The sequence below is a fragment of the Platalea leucorodia genome, assembly GCF_965183815.1.
Source record: "Platalea leucorodia genome assembly, chromosome: 12".
In the NCBI taxonomy this organism is placed as follows: domain Eukaryota; kingdom Metazoa; phylum Chordata; class Aves; order Pelecaniformes; family Threskiornithidae; genus Platalea; species Platalea leucorodia.
The window spans coordinates 2,258,341-2,278,689 of record NC_138834.1 but is presented as its reverse complement, the minus strand read 5'-3'; the positions used below and the strand labels follow the sequence as shown (position 1 = coordinate 2,278,689).

The window sequence follows — 20,349 nt, the reverse complement described above, 5'->3', positions numbered from 1 at the left end:
TCTCACTTAATTTTAATGTGAATAACTTCATTTTAAATTGATGCTGGTAAGAATTGGGAAAAGCTTTCTGAGAGAGGGTTTTTCCTTGCTGTTAAAATAACCTCATTTCAGGCTCCATGGTGAGACTTCATGTGGCAGCGCCTCTTGGTTGGCAGGTTGCCCCAGGTGACTTACGGTTCACGCACTCTTGTAAGCACTGTTAATTTGTGAGGTTTCAGTGGTTAGACTGAGCTGCTAAGCGGGCTCTGAGCAGATAATGAGGTCAAGCAGGGAAGACAGGGAAGAATCCTGCAGGTTCCCACTTGGCATTTGTACCCAGGTTGCATGTTTTATGGAGATTTTGTCCTAAAAGGAAAGTTACTGTAAAGTCGTCATTTTGCAGAGGTGATTTGCACAATACTTGTCCAAACCTGAAAACAAACCTAGTTGTTCATGCTCCGTGCGGTACCGCTGTTGAGATCACTGCTGTCATGCTGAAATGCAACTTTGCCGGTGTTTGTTTTGGATCATTTTGTGCTGCATTAGAATGAAGAAACTACTCAAATGCTGATCCTTCTTCTCTGAGGGGTTTTCCAAGGTGAGTTGCACCATTATAAGGTGAAATAGCGTTATGGAATAGCACCGCTTAGAACGTTTTATAAAGAAAGCAGATGCCAAACTAGATGTAGAAGGAACATTATTGTCATGTATTCGGTAGCTGGAAAGCCTCAAGGACAATAGTTGGAGCAGTTTGCAAACAATTGTCTTCTATATTTTACCCTAACCAGCTTCCTGACTTTGATCTTACAATAATCTTCACATTATAATTATATCACAGAGGTCCCAGGTTACACAAGGAATTTTATATCATTTCTGGGATTTGATGTATCCATTACATTCACTCTGAAAGTTTCAGATACAGTCATTTGGCATATGTAAGAAGGAAGGTAGCTATAAGTATCTCATGAGAGGCCCTCTTTTTGCATCTTGATACGGGTGCATGACCCTGCACTCTTCAGAGCTGACAGGAATGGAGCCTTCAGTGGATGTTAAGTCAAACCAAGAGTTCAAGGAAAGTCCCCCCGTTTCTGGCGACACACCAGCACTCCTATCGATTGAAGCTTTTCATGTAATGCTGAATTCTTGCAGAAGTTACTCTGCTGTTTAACTTTCAGGCGGTAATTTCAGTGGGACTACTGATAGTGTATAAAGTTAAGTGCTAATGTAGGATCAAGATCATCTTTAAATCTTCTCCCTGCGGGTCCAGATACAAACGGAGTATCCTGCAAAAGGGAACTGGCAGCACTGGCTCTGGGCTACAGGCAGCTGCTCATTCACAGATGAATCAGAAGTTACTTGAAGAAACTAGGTCTTGAAAGAATCTCTCTTTATTTCTGAAAGCATGATATGATTTTAAACAGCTGTCTTATTGACCCAAGCGAGTAAAACTTCTGTCTTTTTTAATAGACCGATGAGAACATGCCTATTCAGTAATACTGCAGATGGTAAATGTTTCTGTACTATGCAAAGTCTGTTGGGCGAAGGTGACTGTGGTAGTCATAAGATGTTTTCTGTAATAGCATACTATGGTTTCAAAATACGCTTTTATGCTCCCTTGATGCTTATTTTTTCAGTGCTTAGGGTTTCATTAACATTGTAGTGATATCTTCGGTTAGATTTAATTTGCATAGAGCATACTTGCTTAAAAAGGGGTACATGGCTGAGTCTTCTGTTGCTTTTTAGCTGATGGGTCTTTCCTCCTGCATTGCACAGAGCAACGCTACTCTCGGCTGCAGCTCAGTGCACAGCAGAGAAATTCAACTTTGCGCTGTTCCGCTTTCCATTAACTTCTTTCAGAGGGGGGATCTGCATTGAGGCAACCTCCTGTTCTGCAAATACACACGTAATAAATGGATCATGTTGTGGCTGTGGGTCTTGCCCAAGAAATATGCTGGATAATGGTATAATTTGTTTTTTTAAAACATGAACGAGTCCACACTGGGAGACAGGGCCATAGAAGTCGGCCTGCCTGCGTATGAGAGCTGAGTGGGGTACAGGGAGGCTGTGGAGGTCCTGAAAGCGAAAAGAAGCTGCTCAGGTTTGGTGTGATTGAAAACCATTGACTTGGGAGCAACTGAAGGGAACGATGCTCGCCTCAGAGCGGGGAGGTAGCAGGGAGCTTTGCAGCAGCCCTGCAACAACAGGGGAGGTAAATGGCGCTGACGCGGCTATAGCGAAGGATGTGCAGCGCGGTCCTGCGCAAGCGTTCCGCCTGTGTGGAACGGAGAGGGAGACGTTAGTACAGTGAAGCAGAAAATGTTCTAAAACCCCCGTGGTTATGGCAACACAATGTGGGTCGTAAGTTGAAAACAATACTCTGCTTCTGGACAGGCTGGTGCTGGAGTTCAGTGGCAAGAAGGGATGCAGAAGAGGAAAAAACATTATTTTGGCCATGGTGAACTCAAGACAGTTGCAAGGGGCATGGATTGAGGCATCCATCTGTGCGTGGTCTCCAGTGAAACATCAGCTGAATTTTGCTTGCAGGCGAAGTTACCCAGAGACTGAAGTGAAGAATAATAAAGGGGTCCGAGAACAGCTTTGGGGTGTTAGCAGTGCGTGGTACTCTGAGCCGGCTTTGGAGGCATCCTTTGGGGTTTACAGGGCACACAGGTCCGCAGGGGCACAATTCAGCGCTCTTGCTTACCTAGCCAAGGCACGAATGTGTCTCGTCTCGTCTCCCACAAGTGGTGGTTCAAGTGCCCCATTGAGCTGTGCGAAGAGTGCAGCTCTTCCCTCTTCACCCGCTCTGGGAAGAGCCTGGAGAAGAGCTGGTTGTGTGAGCCACTTACTCCTCTAAGCCTGTACTTAGGTCTGGGCAGCTGGGCACGTAAGAAAGTTTGCACACTGTTTTGCCCAGGAACCTGCTTAAATAGAGTGGGAAAGGTTGTTTAAAAAATATAAATTAAAATATAAATAAATAAATCTATATCTGTATATAAAAAAAATAATTCACCCACCCCCCAAAACCCTTTACTGTCAGTGTTATTTATAGGTAGCGTAGCAGACCCCCCCTTAAGAGGTGGGAGCTGATGACACTAAGCACATTGCAGCCTATTGCAGGGTTTTTTTCTTGTTTACCTTGAACTACCGATGTCTAGAAAATGGAGGAGGAATCTTAGCTATTGCCAGCTGAAGTCATAGTGCTTGTTAATACCTGGTTTTGAATATTAAAGCATGCATCACCAAAGTAAAAAAGTGGCAACCTTGTTCTGTTTGCCTCGTTTGTTGGCTGTCGCCAAATGTTAGTCATAGGCTACTACAGCAGTAAACTCAGAAAAAGAGTTCCTTCTTTCTGAAAGTATAACCACTTTCTGCAACCTTCATAAGTTTTAATTAAAAAGAGCATGTAATGATTTTGGGATTGAATCCAATTTCATATGCTGTTTAAATCGAGAAATAAAATTATTTCCATCAGGCTTTTAGTTCAAGGTTTGTAACTGCTGGATCATTTCCTTTTTCATCAGTTTCTGAGTTTTAAAATGGCTTATGAACTTTAGTGAAATCATTTAGAAATGGATTTCATGCAGAATAGTTAATAAATGAATAGCACAGCCATGTAGTGAAATGAGTCTTGTTTGCATCTCAAGCAGCACAAATTTAAATAAAATGCAGGGCTTGCATAGCAGCATTTGTTTTTAATGTCAGCAGTGTTTTTCAAGCCACCTCCAGTATCTTTCATTTTTCACAGGGACGTCGTTGGCAGCAAGCAGGATTTTCAGGGGCTGATTTGAGGTACATAATTGGAGCAGTAAGACTACACACACAAAGTGTCACTTAATGGATGAGGCTCATTTAATTGTAGGCTGCTCAGAAATAACCCAAGAAACACTTCACTGGTAGCTAATGCAGAGGTGTAATTAGACTTCTACATAAGTGTAATTAGGCTGATTGCATAGAAAGAAAGAGAGTTCATAAGGTTTTTTAAATGTGTGCAGTCATTTTGTCTCAGCTGTCTTGTCCCTAAGCTTCTGCTGTGTTTGTGTCGGACTTGAATAAATAAATAAGTACATTGCTCTTTAGCTAGCAGTTACCTGTAATCTTCTGTCCTTCCACAGTGGTTTTTTTTTGTTCGTTGGTTGTTTTTAAGTAAAGCTCGATCACAGCCTTGCCCGAGCCAGGGTGAGGCTGTGCCCTGCATTCAGCTGTGGGCCTTTACAAAGAGGGTGGGTGTAGAGAGTCAGAGGGGGGAAAAAAAAAAGCTGTATATCTTTTAGGCAATGTCCTAATGAGTCAGTGGTATTTCTGAGAGTAGATGGCACCCTGCTTATTTCTAGCTTGATTTTTCTATGGGAATTCACCTGGTGCAATCATGTGTATGTGATTCCCCCCCCCCCCCCCCAATGTCCAGTAACTTTTAAGTTGGCTGACTTAAACCAGGTGGGGAAAGTCAGCCAGACCTCTTAAAAATGAAATGTAAATAAGTGTCTGAGGGATGGAGAGAGATCCTGTATTTGCTCCCCCTAAGAAACCCAACGCGGAGGAAAGCCTGCAGGTTCACCGGCCGTTCAAGGGGAGAGAGCCACCTGAGCTGGTGCGTCAGCCTTCCCAACGGAGAGCAGCCTCAGCTGCAGCTCGTGCCGCCCGGCAAAGGCGCTCTGCAAGAGACGATTGCGGAGCAGGACGCTGGTCCGCCTGCAAGTAGGCTTCGCTGGATCCGGGGCTCAGCGCGAGCACTGGGAAACCTGAATATGGGGCAAGGAGGAGTTCCCCTCGGCTTCTCTCATCCCCACGTATGTTGCAAATTCCAGCTCAGTTTACCACGTCGTTATTTCCTAACCTGAAACCGGGCACTGAAACTGCAGCTGAATGCAGTTCAGCTCAGGCCTACGCACAGACCCCAGGGACTTCTCAGGCCAGAATAAAGGTATGTGTGATAACCGCCGAGCGCCCGGGCACGGCTGCCTCGCTGAGGACAAATCATTTGCCTCAGTGCATCACCACTGGTCTTTGATGATTTTGCTTTTGTGGGGGATATGAGTAAAATGAGTGAAAAATTAGTACTTCCAGATCTTTTTCTGAAAATTTTCATAGTGCTATTTTGCCTTCCTTTCACATTTATTGAGGAGCGTGCTGCCCAGCTAAATTGAGTAGATGTCAGTCATTCCCTGACTAGCTATTTATCCAGTATACCTCATGGAAGCCTAAACTAATACAATCCCTAGCTGGCTAATAGCATAGATTCAGAGAATGTGAATTTGTTCCTTGTTTTCTTTTGGTAACACTTAAATACATTTTTAAACAATATTTTATTCTAATGTCCTACAAAGAGCAAATATAGGTTGTAGAAAACAATATCTATTTCTTTATTTTGTTTTTTCTCTCAAATTGTTGAAATAACCATAAATATTGCTTGTGTGTGTGTATATATATATGTATGGTTTATGTGTATATGTGTATATATATGACTTCTAAAGTATCTATTTAAAAGTTCTCAGAACTATCCATGTATTTTTATCTTGTATGGTCCTGGTGTAAAAGTGCGTGAACATAGGGAGGCAAATGTAAAATATCAACCCAGTTACCCCTGCAATGCTGACACTTCATTCTTCGCTGTCAGAAAATCACCTTTTGGCAAGCTGTACAACGGGAGGGAGGTTATTTAAAAGATTAGCACTTGTATGGAAATCTTTGTATTTGCTTTGAAATGCCTCCCGCATTAATAATTTTCTTGCAGTTATCATCTTTAGATGGAGTTGTTCCCTGGGAGTAGATTGCTGTACATATTCCATGCAGCACCAAGAAAAGATAGCTTCTGGTTTTACCAGCCTATTTTTTGAGAAGTGCTGTCTAGGATTTTTCTACATTCATTTAAGTAGTGGTAAAGAAAAGGAGAATGTTTGCAGTAATCAATAGTTGTTGCCAGTTGTGAGCATATAGCAACCCAGAGGAAATGTAGCTCTGAATTAGGAGCATAAAATACAGGACTATTTCGAGCAGTATCTAACAAGGGAAACGATTTCTACTCTAACAAGCAAATGTGCTGCACAGGTGAGAGACACTGAGGGGATGCTATGGATTTCTTGATAGCCGTATGAATCAAAACAAGAAAAACCTTCCGACTGTATTGTGTGTTCTCTGGATTCAGCATAACTGATGAATGGAGATAAACTGGCAACGTAGAGTGCTTATGAGCTGATGTTCTAATGCAAGAAACCCACATTCCCACATTTTAATCGAAGACACAGGCTGTGTCCTTGTTTCTGCTCCCAGCATCCCAGTGCGTGGTTGGCCCATACCCACTCTTTGGACTAAAGGTCAGAACTATTCTTAATCTTAGCTTTGGAGAGGATGAATTAGACGCAGATGAATTAGTAGCTAAGACAACTGTGGATACACAAGCGTTCATCCATACTTCCAGGTTATTTACTTTCCTGTTGTGAACAAAGTTAGGGGAAGTTCCCGCATCGCTTTGCTGGGTATATTCTTATGTAGGTGAATAACGTGTCTGAAAAATGAGTCTCGCAAAGAAGTATCTTAAGTTCACTAATTTCTGTTTCCACACTAGAGTATCCCTCAATGCTTTTGTGGAGTAAAACCAAACATATGGCTCAGAAAGTTGATTATAAAATATAGACACTTTTGTGTAGGTATCTGGCTCCGTTCTTTCCCTGCTTGGTAATGACCAGAACTGTTCTGGCTGGCAGCTGTGGAGTGACTGTACAAAACGAGATGGTGGAGCCGGTCCAGCTCCCAGAGTGCCAGCATCTGCACTCCTTGGCTCCATTGCTCATTTGGCAGTCCTAACTGAGAACCCAGGGATTAATGCAGCAGAGAGAATGAAGCTGAAGCCTGACCCTTAGAAGAGCTACTGCGAGGTCAGTGGAGAGGCACACTGGTGTACTAGGAAAGTTCGCACCTTCTGGTCTTATGCTGGGTTTGTCTGAGTGTAAATATGACTTCAGCGTCCTAGAACGTCTGTGCAAGAGCAGGGTCAGTTCCTCTGAAGCGTCTGGATGCAGGGGTGCCCTGTACCACATTGGGATGGCCCATGGGCTTGGTCACCTGCGGCCTGGGGAGGGATCTGGGGAAGCAGCTGGGGAGGTGGTAACAGGAGGGACGTGGTATGGGAAGGAAGGACGAGGAGAAGGAAATCCCCTATACCCTCATATTCTTTGTGTTGGATTATGTGCCTGTTGCTGTATCCTGCTAGTCCAGCTTGCTCCTGTGCAACCCTTAATTCCCAGCTTTTCCCCTCTCCACTTCCATTTTTATTTCTCTTCCCAGTTACCGTGGGTTAGGAGTGATACAAAAGCAGGACATCATACATGCTTTGATACTGGATAGTATTTGTGCCCCATGGGCTCAAAAGCCCGAGCTTTACAGGCATTTGGTAAATCTTTATTTCCTGTCCTGAACTGTTCACATTTCTTAAGCAGAAGATTCCTGACCAAATCCTTAACTTTGGTGGTTTTCAGAGGACTTTTGGCTCCCAATTGTTTCCCCACCAAAGCTAATGGGAAAGAATATAGAAAAGCGCTGTCCTGAGCTGCTGTACAGGCTGGTACTCAGCTGTTCAGCTACCTTTAGCTGAGGCTCTTGAGCCAAATGTAGCTTATTCTATAGGTTTCTTAAGTGGGAGCATTTATTATCTGCCAGGTGCTAGTGAGTTGTGTGATTACAACTGCTTGTTTGTCTTTGCCCTCTAGCTCAGATGGCTCTTCCAGGCCTCAGTAAGTGAAGAAACACCATCTGGCTGCTGCTGCGGGATGCTGGGAGATTTCTGTCTTTCCAGTCTTTAGAGCTGAAGTCTTTTTTTACATTTTAGAAAGCCTAGGGACTCTTCCAGCTCTGTTTTCCCCTTGTTTCTTTCTGAGCTGGAGAATGTCTCTTACCCTCTTATTTACAGGCACTTGCTCCAGGCATGCGTTGTCAGAGAGTGTTAAGTGTTCAGAGCTGACATAGCTTTTCAGGGTTACTGCCTCCCCGGTCTCCTGGTAATTCGGAGGAGAGGATGTTGGTGGTAGCTCATTGAAATGTCTGACAGAGAACTGTTTTTCTGAAACAGATGCAGATGTTATGTAGCTGATCGGGGGGGGCTCTATTTCTCCAACACACAGAGCACATAGGTCTGTTTTCAAGAGGAAAAAACCCTCTTCGATGAGGGGTGTGTGTCAAATGAAAAGTAATGTTATAGCAAGTCAAATCTAACCAGGCCTTTGGGTTTAATTTAATATTCATACCAAGAGGGAGAGAGAGAAATAGGTATAATTTCTATTACCATGCAGAGCTAAAGCTAGCAGTGAGGCAGCTGAGGGAGCAGCAATATTTGAGCAGGTCAATTCTCATCTCTCTACCTGCTCTGCAATTGCATTAAAAATGTTTTTTATAAACTATCTACTCTCAATCTAATGAGGTAACGTATCCATCCCTCCGTATATCTATAGCTGCCATAATAGTAGGCAGTGTAACTTCACGAAGCAGATGCAATAAGATAAGCGGGGAAAATTGCTCAGGACACAGGGGTCAAGGGTGAGATCTGTGGGTAGGAAACGTTTGTGCTCTTTGCTGTGCCTTTGTCTATGTAATGGTGGCTGCAAACCGCCTTCACGGGTTGTTTTTCCCTATCTATCCTCCAGTGGGGAAAACCAGGATATTATTTTCCCTTGAGAAATATCGAGTGTTTGAGGCCTCACCCATCTCCTCGTGTTAGAGGCTCTTGGTGGCACAGTCTGTGGAAGAACCGGACGATGAGCTTCCAAGAACATGCTTGAAATACAGCTCATGCCGTCCTGAGTGGAAATATCTCTGGCTCTGCTTTCGGGCTCCTGCGGTGTGAGGATTAAAGCTGGCTTGGAGAATGACAAATCTGTTTTGTTGCAGCTTCTGAGATTTCAAAGTTTGTTTTGGTTCAACGTTGCAACAAAAGGAAAAGCTTTTGAATGTTGTTTGCAACATAAGCATGTGTTGAAACACCTCATTTTGGACAGCATCGGTGAGGATCAGCCAAGTAGCTATCAGTACGTAAAATGGCTGAAGACAGCTCTGTGTTAGAAGGGAAGAGAATGCGCAAGTGCGGATTGTATTTTATTTGCCTGGCCTTTAACGTAGCACTCTTGTCATCAGGGAAAATAACATTCTTGCTTTGTTGGCCAAAAATAGCCGCCTAACAGCCACCTCCAGAAAGAGCTTGCTCCTTAGTGCTGTATGGGGTGCCTTTATTGCATATACATTTGGAGCGAGGTTTCATCCAGGCTCTGAGCTGGCGCTGCTGCAGAGAGGCACCCCTGCCCCTTTCCAGCTGGCTTTCCTCCTAATGCCTGCTGCTCCCCTGTGGCAGCACCACTGCGGGTTAGGATCTGGGTTGTTTGGGCTGGGTTTTTTGGGGGGCAGGTTGGTTTTAGCCCCACCAGTTTCCTGATGCGCACCATCACTTTTGCTGGGGTGCAGGAGCAGCAGTGACTTGGGGGAGGAAGGGTCCCCACTTCTGGCCGCTGTGTTGGCTTGTGTCGCATTGAAGCGTATGTGAAATTATGTCCCTAAGGTTGCAGCGCACCCCAATGTTTTATGCTCAATAACCTCTTGAAGTTGAGAGATTATTGATGTGAATAAATCTTGGCAGGATAGAGGACGTAGAGGAGAGGAGGATAAATTATATTCAATAAAAGAAAAAAAATATATATCCAAGCAGCAAGCCCCAGTATTCTGCTTGGAGCTTCTTACCCAACCACAACAGTTTACAAGGGCTCAAATGATCACAGGCTGCAGTGTGTGATTGCAGGTTTGTGATACGAGGATTGAGTTGAGCAATACTCGTCCACTGTTTGTGGACAAAACCGCCTGCAATTTTAACAGCACATTAAAGAGTTTTTAGTTTTCAGGCAGTACAAGCTATGACAAGTCATGACTTCTTCAATTAAAATCAATAAGGATGCAAGCTAAATAAAAGATTTAACAGCAGGTGGGTGGTCTAGCTGGTAAATTGATTTTCTTTGGGCACAGGTGAATGTGCATGACAGTACCTCCATCTTTAAATAATTTCTGTGATGAGAGACACAATCAGCTTTATTAATGTGACTATTCCTGTAGACTTCTAACATAAATCAATGCCTGCTGGAAAACGTCGCATAATTGGTTAGAGGGATGTCAAAGCAATATATTAGAAAGCAGTTTACTAGTCTTTGCCAAGCGGATTAAAAAGTCTGTTGACTGTAGAGAAGCAGTAAGAGTTCATACTCTCCTTTTCAGAGTGAAATCAAAGTAAAGTTTACACAGGTTTAACAAAAAAAAATCTACAGGATTAACATCTTCCCTATGTTGGTGCTACTGTAGCTCGAATGTGTGATTAAAACCCAGATTGTATTGTTTTAGTGGCACAACTGAACAAAGTTCTGGATACTTCACATTTGCTAATTGTTTTCGACTGTGGAAAGATCACAAAGTGACTGGGACAGTGTGAATCAAGCTGGTTAATGTTACACCTGCAGTGATAAGATATGAGACTGAAAAGTCCCTGAGTCTTTACTTTCCTTATCTCTTATCACGCTCCTTAATAGTTATAGTTTTAGATTAAATAACCTCTCATATCATAAAATAATTTACAGTTTATTGATGCGTGATACAATTTTGCTTCCTATTGCCATTTATTGAGCTTTCGAAATGTCAAAGGTCAGTCTTTTTTTTTTTTTTTTTTGTCCCTTGTGGCAAGTGCCACAAATAAGAATGTGGCTACTTAAAAGATACTGATTTCCACTTTCCTGATCAAGGTTTGTAGGAGAGCAAGCCAGAGGAGAGGACTATGAATCTAACAGGCGGGATTAGAAGCCAGACACACTTTATTCAGGTTGCTGTGCCTTTCTCTGGGGCTTTAAGGGCTCGTTCCTCACCTCAGTTTCCTCCTCCGCAAAATGGAAAGACGACTCAACCACGTACTTTCCTTACTGCGGCTCTAACTGCTAGTTAAACATTTTTAAAGATTTAGGGGCTGGTAAGTCCTCAGTGTTAATAATTAACCTGTCTCTATAACTGTCCTGTCCTGTGGCTTTCGCTTCTCCGAATTTTACGTTTTTCTTTTGTTGTTAATCTTTGTGGCTTTGATCATTTCTTGTTCTCAGTGTAGCGAAGAACGAACTTTCGGTGTCTAGTGGCCAGCGCAGGGTTGTGTTAGCCCAGATAAGTCAGGGGCTCTGGGGTTGTGGGAGCTTCAGCCGGAGCGTGTCTGAGGACGACGGGCTCTCCGTGGCAGGCAGTGAACACGGGCTTGGTGACTTGGGGCTGCCTGTAGCTGGTTCTGGTCCTGCCCTCCTCTGTAGTGCCTCTGTTGTGTGGGTACAGCCAGCACGTTTAGGCTGCCTGATTTCGGTTTGGTGGGGAGGTGGAAGGTAGCAGTACTTTGATTTTTTTTTTTTTTTTATATTTTTATTTTATTTCTTTCTTACTCTTCTTCTTATTTTTGAACTTTCTTTGGTTTTAGTGTGTTGTTGTGGTGGTTGTTTACAACACTGTGCTGTACTCAGTGGAGATCCCAATTCTGTTTCAATCCTTGTGTTACTGAGAAACCACTCTCTAGTTACCTTACTGGAAAACAAAAATACTCTGTAAACTCCTCTAATTGCTTAGAGCCTGACTGTTGCCTATGGCAGATCTCAATCCGAAGGAGACGCCTGAAGTGCTCACTGACGATAGGCTTATCCTCCGATGGGAGATTCTGCACTGTAATGCTAGAGACAGAAAAAGGGTCCTTCGTTTTTAACCCCATTGATTAAGTCTGTCTTTCTCATCTGGCATCTGCTAAGTGCAAACATCAGCCCTGTTTTTCCTTCACAAGTGTCCCAGCCGTTACTAAGCACCAAATGAATGTTGTATTTCATGTTTTATCTGACTGCTTTTTAATGCATAGAGAGGCCTTCCTCCTAAAATCGAAACAGATGCTGCTTTAGTTTCCTTTGCAGTCTTTCTGAATTCCCTCTCTGCCTGTGGAAGCCGTGCCGCCGGCTCGGCTGGGATCGTTCTGCCTTCCCTTTCCCCCTCCTTCTGTACCTTCTACTAGAACACGAGAAAAGCCAAGTCCAGTGAAGTTAACAAAATGACACAATTCTTTACTGCCCAGGTTTGCCACGGTTCTGTTGCATCTTTAAACTGTAGACGTGGGTCTTTTAGGGAAGGATGTTCTCTGCCGAGATGTGTACACCATCTGGTGAGCCTCTGTCCCGACACTGGCCTCTGTACGCTGCACACGGTAACAGCGGTGACAAATGAGGCCGTTCCTCCCTCTCCCTGTGCTCGCGGGCTCTTGATGGGCCAGTCTCTGCTTGACCTCCTGATGCAAGCGTCGGGCAGTACGGATGGTGATGGTAGGGCTTTTGACATCAGACATCTGCCTGCTGCGAACTGGAGAGCAGCTCGCTTCAGGTAAACCGCTCCGCAGCTGTGCCGTACCTGCCTGAAGTGGAAGGGTTTTAGGTTGCGTTGGCTGTAGCTCATGTTGAGCTGCTTCATCTGTATTCCAGTCTCCTATTAAAGCACAGTAAACCTGTGTTACTGAAATATCAGTTATATTAGATTGACCAGTGAATAGAAATGAACTAGTTAACGTTCTCTTCTTTGAAAAAAAAAAAAAAAGATTAGAAGATTAGCCTCCCTATAATTAAGGTCTTAGAGACTTCCAAAGGAATAAAATACTAACCGTATTTCCAAATCCTCTACCAATTTGTGAATCATATTAGTATTGATCAAGAAATGTCGTATGATACAAAGCCTTGAGTGGGGGTTTAGGATGACGATAGTGGTGTGTGATTCTCTGAATACAAAATTTGTGTTAATGAAAACATTTCTGGAGCCTGCGGTGTCAAGATTACGAATGGGAACAGGAGTTCTGGTTCTCAGCTGTTCCAACATGTAGCAGATGGTTAACTTGCCTTCTGAATCTTTGCACAAATTGGGTAAATTCTCAGGACTACCCATGATCTTTCAACCCATTCCCAATTTTTTGAGTGCTGGTAAAAGAATAATTTGCAGATCAGTTCCAGGCTGTGGAAAGGGAAGCATTTTGCAATGGTGAGAAAGCTTGAGTCGGAAAGAAGAGCTCAGATTCTGACCTGCAGCATTTTGCCTCCTGCAGGTTTGTGTGCTAGGAACTGGGAATCCTGTCCTTGAGGCGGCTGTGAAGTGAGCTGTTTAATGCTTATTCTCTGACAGTCTTGGATGGAGTGCAGTATAGAAATGCTTAGTCTTGACAATCTTCAAATTATCCCAGCAACGCTATGAGAAATAACATTATTCTAAGCTATCGTCTCTTGTAATATCAGTACTAATTTCAGTTTCTCTGAAGTTTTTTGATCACTAGTCTCTCACAGAATCTGAGTCTTGCTTCAGCATTTCTCACGCATTTTCTTTTCTTTTATTTCCTTCATGAGGAATCCAATTTGCTGCAGTAAAATAATCTTAGTACTGAAATAGATATATTAAAGTATGAATTACCTTGGTGGCAATAAAGGACAGGTTTTTATTGCTTGCTTATCAAGGAGGGTTGGTGTTTATGAGTTCGCTGAGTTGTAAGTGCATTACATTAGAAGTAAATTTGACCTGGCTTGGTAACGACGGCGTACATGGGTAATCCATGAAGACCATACAGATTTATATGGCAATGATTTCAAAAATAATAATAAAAAATTGGAACTGCTTTCATGTTTTTTCTCGGCAAAGGAGCCGTCAATAGTATTGAAAGAATAGATGAGTAGCTATTTTTAAAGATTTTAATGAAAAAAGGCAGGTAATCGATAGGAAAGTTCTTCTCGATTGAGTCCCTCCCCAGCCACCCGAGGAGGACCCCAGGCTGCAGCCCAGGCGGGAGGTGCGGAGCCGGGCGCCGAGGCGGCAGGGTGCTCCTCGGGGCAGAGCTGAAGCCCCGTGCAGCATTGCAGCAGCCCCCAGGTTTTCAGGGCTCGTTTACGTGGAGAAATGACCCAAAAGAGCTCACCATGTGGCCCTCTTAGCAGTTTACTTCAGTTCAGTGTAGTAATGTGAACTGGAAGAGGCTCCTTATCCGAAAGGAACATCACTCTTTGAATTTATATCCTGCCTCAATGTGGAGTCATTTCCGTCTGTAGTCAAGCTGTAAGGATTGGGAGCAGCGCTGGCCAAGCTGCACTTGGGCTTAGCAAGGCTCTGAAGAAGAGCGTGTGCTCGGCTGTGTGGCAGCAGCACGGTGGGAAGGTGTCTGCAAATACAAATGACTCTTTCTTGTTCCAGATCGTACAGCTCAGCAAAATAAAATGTTGTCAGCAAGAGATTATAGACCCGAAATGTTTTATTCTTAGATCATATCAAAAGTAGAGAGAAATAACAGACCGCTTTACAGGGCAATTTCATTTTTCAGGTTAATTTATAATATCTGATGAGATAGGTGTGTTAGAAGGAACTTCCACATATTCAGATTAGGAGCATGGATTGACCAGGACTGTGTAGTTTAAAGTGGTGAGTGAGTAGTTTGGCTGCTTCTATTGAATTTTTAAAAAGTTATTATTCATCTAGTCCTGTGATAGTACTGACAGCTGCTTTGTAATCTGAAAAACCTGATCTGAATAAAGAAAAAATCAAGAGGGCCCTTGCTCATGCTGAGTAACTCTTCACCGGCCCGTGCCCTGGAAGCAGAGAAGACTCTGGGTAGCGTGAAGTACAGCTTGCCAACCGTCAGCAGCTCAGCACCTGAAATTCTTCTGATCCTTTTTCATTTAGGAATTTACTTGTGTGAATGTAAATACAAACAGTTGCATTTAATTTAACAGCAACTGTTTCAGAAAACAGCGGGAATAATCACACAAGAGACCTGCTTCTCCGTATCCGTGTGGCTGCCGTTCACACGGTTACTTTGCAGTGCCACTGCTGTAACCTTATGGATGGAAGGTGATCTAGTAATGGTATCGACTGTTACGGAACAGATGATTGATAGGTGATAGATGATTGTTAATTAAGTTCATTTAAGTTACAGGCAGTAAGCTGGATCCAACCTATTCTGTTTGAAGGGGCTTTTGTTACTTTGCCGGTAAGAGAGCGGGCTGCAGTGTGGTACGTAACACCCCCAGAAGGAGAAATGACTCGTTAGGTGTGGACAAACGTGCCTTTTGAAGGGAACTTTAATAATTGTATTGGTCAAACAAAAATACTCGCTTCTGTGTGCTTCAGGAATGCCCTTGTTCACGCAACCCTTTATACAAGCAACGTGAGCTGATACTTTTAGACAATATCTGATAAAAGGTAGACATAAGGGAATTATTTCCTAAGGGAGAAACTCCCTTTCATAAGGGAGTTCTTTCCTAATTTATTACTCTTTTTTTGTTTTCATTTGTTAATTTGGTTAACCAAATCATCGTCTGGCACTAACAGCGGAAATGGTCTCCGTTGATAGAATTTAAATGGGATTCCAGTGGCTGTGCAAATATCCCCCGCCGGCCCCCGCGCAGAGGCGCGACGCGGTCGCTTGCGACGCCTCTTGACCTTCGTTTTGCCGCTGAAGCCGCGCGGGAGCAGATGCACGGGGGGGCTCGCGCAAGGTAAACACTGCCATGGCAGGCTATTGATTCGTGCAGGTGGGCACGTGAGGGCCCCTGATGGGAGAAGCTGGGTCGATGGGATATTTGTCAAGTTCAGCAGGGTTTTGTAGGGGATTGTTTCCATGGGCCTTGCTCTAAGGTAGGATTTTGCTTTCAAGGGCAGACAAGGAGGAAGCAAGTCTACAAAGCCTGAGCAATGTAGCTTTAATTGAAGTCATACGTCTCGATGGAGCAGAGGTAAAAAGGAGGAGACCATATGGTGTAACCTTTATTTTTGTTAGGATCCCTGATAAGCCATTGATTTGATAAGAAATGCTGCTCCATTGGCTGAGCCCTTCTCTGATAAGCATGTGTTTACTGTCTGCCATAAATGCCTGAAGTGACAGTTTATGGCAGGTTGGATTGGATGTTTTAAATGCTGAGTGGGTGTATCATAACTGTGCTTTCACAGGCGAGTTTGCTCTGCAGTCGGGGCTTGGTTGAAGAAACGGGTTGAACTGTAATGTTCGTTTGTTCCTGAAGCAGACCGGTTGGACCCAGGGGTAACGCACAGTCCTTGCAGAAAGTACACAGGAGAGACCCATTTGAGTACAATATCCAGCCCCAATAACCCCCCCAAACAGCCGGGGAGGAGGAACACAAAGATGGTGTGCATTGTGGTACAAACTGCACATCTTTTTAGAACTAGAGGATTGTTTTCTTCCTTTGCATTAGATACTCAGCTATCTGGACCTTGATGTAGCCTCCCTTAGAGCGATATTCAAACACATCAAGATTTTCAAGCCCAGTAAATGAGTTTACCTCTGGTGGGTTTCCCTGATGCCAGAGGCCCAGTGCTGTCCCAGTCGGAGGTATTCAGGAATGAAAAAATGCTGAGTCTTCGCACTGTGAGAGAAAGGAGGTAACTCATCGCTGCTTGGGCTGGTGAAGGGTACCATGTTACCTTTAGATGTTCTGTTCCTGCTTGAGCTGGGTAATTTTTCTGAAACCCAAGATGTATTTTTTCTGATTAAAAGCTGAAGACACTGTATTATTTCTGTAACCACATTTAAGTCTTGTAATTTAAACAAATTAGTTTGCATTTCACATGTCAGACACAATGATTTATGGACGAAAATGGGGGTTTGCATCTGTTTTGTCTCTTGATTCATTAAGTTTTGGTTGAAGAAAGTTTTTGAAATAGGTTTAAAGGAATTTTCCATCCTTAGTGAAGGGATTTCTTGGTTTTTGCAGCATCTGGTTGGGGTTTTTTTCCCCTGTGTGCATATGCCGAGAAATTTTGAATTCCCTTTTCTGATTTTGAAAGTTCAACCTGAGGGAGTTGAGCAATTTCTCTAGTTTACACCGTTGACTTTCTGTTCATATGAAGACAACCGCTCTGACAAAGTCAGTTACGGCACCGCAGAAGGGACCCGGTTGCAGGTTACTCCAGGAACTTTCCTCTGGTTACTGGAATAACCTCGGCAGCTCTGGCTGCTGCCTCTGATGCACTTGCAGATGCTGGGTGTGCCCGGGGCGATTGCACAAGAGCCGCGCTCGGCTCCCCGGCCTCGCCGGGGCTGTGGAAAGCCGAGGGTAAGCTCGGGTGGTTCTAAAGCTGCTCTGCCCTGTCTTGTGTACATGAAGGTTATGCGGTATAGGCAAGTTGCTGCTCAGCTTTGGAGACACAGGAATGTGTTAGCAGCTTAATATGGCTTTTCTGCTCCAGCATAAGAAGAAATAATTAGGAATTGTGTCAAGGCAGTGTCTAGTTTCCAGAAGAAATTGCATCAGATTGACTAATGCTTCTGTCCAGTTGAGGTAGCTGGTGTTGTTTTGATTTTTGATGTCACTTGCCAGCTCCATTTAGCATGAATAAGTGTTTTCAGATGTCCCGTAAATCAAACTCTGGCCCGATATAAAAAGTTTGTTACAAGCAAAAATGGAGAAAAAGATACTGGATTTTCTGGCCGATGAACGATTTAGGAAGAGAAGACATTGAGCTAAAAGGCTCCTGAGCTAATCCTGCCTTGCAACACGTGGGTGAGGTGTTCTAGGTGAAAATCCTACAGGGCTACAAATGAAATATTTCTGTTGTGTTGCACCAAATGACGCCGGGGCCAAGGCTGATCCTGCATCAAGTTTGCTGCCTTTGATTTCCCTCTCCTTTCCCGCACAATAGCTTGTCATAGATGTAGCCACTGCTTTTAATGATGGACCTTTGTCAAGCCAGGGAAAACGGCCACTTGAATTCAGAGAGAAAATAACGATCCTTTTGATTAAGCAAGCTGGCATTGGTGGATGTGCCGCACACGCCAAAGGGGAGAGCTCAAAGGGCGCCTGCCCGTAACACCAGCGGTGGCAGGAAGCGCGCCCAGCTGTAAGAGAGAAAAATTGGCCCCGTGTTTGGAAAGAACAGAGGAAGAGAGATTAGAGGTTAAACTGGAAAGAGTGTTAAAATATTCTCCGTGTATGATGGCTGTAGCTGTGGATTTAAATTGCTGAAATTACCTTGTCAGGATGCCTTATCAGCTGCTGTTCTAGTGATTGTTTGGTTTAGATAAGAACTCGAGTGCGATAAAACCTTGATAACAGTTTAGAGATTACAGCTCTTTTGAAACTGCTGGCACTTGCTAGGGGCTTGCTGAGCTGCCGAGAAGCTACGGTTGGATTTATTCCACTGCATTTCTTTTTTCCCTCCGCCCCTCTTCTCTTCTTTTGTTTCATGTTTTTGTTTAAGTGCTTAAGCTCTTCCTTTGGATCCTTCTTATTTTGAGACACGCAGCCTCTGCTGAGCACTTTCTGGGAACGGTGGATGTGCGTAGAGGAGGTGACTGGTGCTGAGGAGTGGCAGTGGATGCTGAGGGGGAGAGGAAGACCAAGGTACTTCTGCGCCACTTGCCATCCGCTCCCATTTAGGTGCATGGAGCTGCAGGCAGAGTTTCAGAAGCTACGAGGATACAAATGGCTGGTGGCTCAGCGTGCTTGGTAGCATTCTCAGTGTACTTCCCAAAATACAAAGTTCCTGTAAAAGTCTATTAGCTTATGGCAGTTCATGTAACGGAGGTGTAAAATACCAGTCCTTAAAAATCTATCAGGTGTTTGTGGCAGTACCTCGGTGTTGCTTATACTAGTTTTGGCTGTTATGGTTTAGGTTTTGTGATTTTTGTGGGTTTTTTAGATAGAGGCTAGTAACAAACCTCCAGTTGAACTCCTCCCATACGTATGTACGGAATGGGACAGGAGCAGGGTTACTGAAACCAGCGTGGGTATCTTTGTCTGATTCTTATGGAAGGTGATTTATATGGTATGGCAGTATGGCCTTATTTTGATTCTGCTTTTCTTCTAATAAATTATGCGCTCAGCAGCTCTGGCACATCTGAAAGTGTGTGCTGCTTAGTTTTTCGAAATAATTTAAATTTATTTGTTTTTCATGTAAATATAATTTGAAATGAGGAAGCAAAGAAGCTATGGAACTCAGATGAACAGTTGGGAAAATACTGAAGTCGTAGAACTATGGTTAGAAAATGGAAATTCAGGATGAATTTGCATGGTGAAAACCCTTTCTAGTGTTCTTTGCTTTTAGATTTCTGCTCATGCTCATTAGGCTTAATAGTAAAGGAGTGCATCCAGGCATTCCTTGTCTATAGATGTGTTTTTAGCCTATCCGGCCGAAGGATAAAGTTAAAATATTACGACAGAAGCATGGGGAAGAAGTGTCTGCTGAGATAATTACATGTCTTGTGTATTAATTGTATTTACAAAATTCTGAAATAATCCGTGACTGGTCACAGCTAAACTTCTCTTGGTTTGGTAAGCAGTAGAGCTGTTTGCATTACCCCGCTTGGGTTCTCCTACCTTTTTGAACAGCATACAGATGACTCCGTGGTATTGCTGGCACAACAGGGCAGTTGTAATTCTCATACGGAGCAGCGTTTGTAACGTGCTGATGTGTAACAAATACTACTGTTGTTATACGAGTACTAAGAGGAGTGTCCTGTCGGTAAGACTGGATCTCCACCTTGCCTTTTACAATGCTGTGCCGCTGCGTTGGCCAGACGACGTATTTTTGTCCTGTGGTTGTAAGGGTGCGGCTCCGCCGGGAGCTGTGGCAGGCAGGGCATCAGGATCGCAGCTGCTGAGGCTGGCCGAGATCTAACTGGTGAGTGTTTACAAGTGCTGTGTTTTTATCTTGCATCTGCAAGAGCGGAGAAAAGATTATTTAGGACAATATGTGAGGAAGCCTTAACTGCAGCTTTCAAGTACGTTTCTTTACGTTCTGGGTTAAAATATGTGATAATGTATTCACTGTTGAGCCCCCACGTTGAAGTTGTTGAGGAGGTGGATGGTGCAGAGCTGGAAGGTGTTGGTTACTAGTGCTGTTCGTCAGACCAGAGAGTCTCGAGATGTCAAGGTGTCTGCGACTCGTACCTGCTTCCTGTAGTGTGCTTGAATTTGTTTTTGCATTTTGTTGTGGTTTTTTGACTTGGTGGTTGTGATGAGCTGATTTCATGTAGCTTACAGATTTTTTTTTTCCTTTAGTAGCAAATCTGCTGCACCTCTGTTCCACCGTTCAGCCTCCTAACACGCTCCGTGTGCTCCACTTGGCACAGGCACGACATGTTCTCCAAAGTCCACAACAAAACTTTGGACCATGTCAGTTTGACTATCTGGGGATATGTAAATAATTGCAACACAAAGTACCAGGGGAAACTGTACTCTGGAATAACCAGACTTTGCTTTGTTGTTGGTTTTGGGTTTTTTTTTATTGTTTTGTTTTTTGTTTTTCCTTGTTTTTAACATGAAATGCTTCATTTTTTTTCCTGTAATATGGGAGGAACCT

General features: G+C 43.7%; 1 protein-coding gene across 17 annotated transcripts in view; it reads left to right on the top strand.

The window, feature by feature from the left end:
• The window catches only part of FBRSL1 (fibrosin like 1), a gene marked incomplete at its 5' end in the record, with an annotated part of 551,881 nt that overhangs the window by 182,882 nt on the left and 348,650 nt on the right, over positions 1-20,349 (top strand). The gene's annotated exons all lie outside the window — the stretch shown is intronic.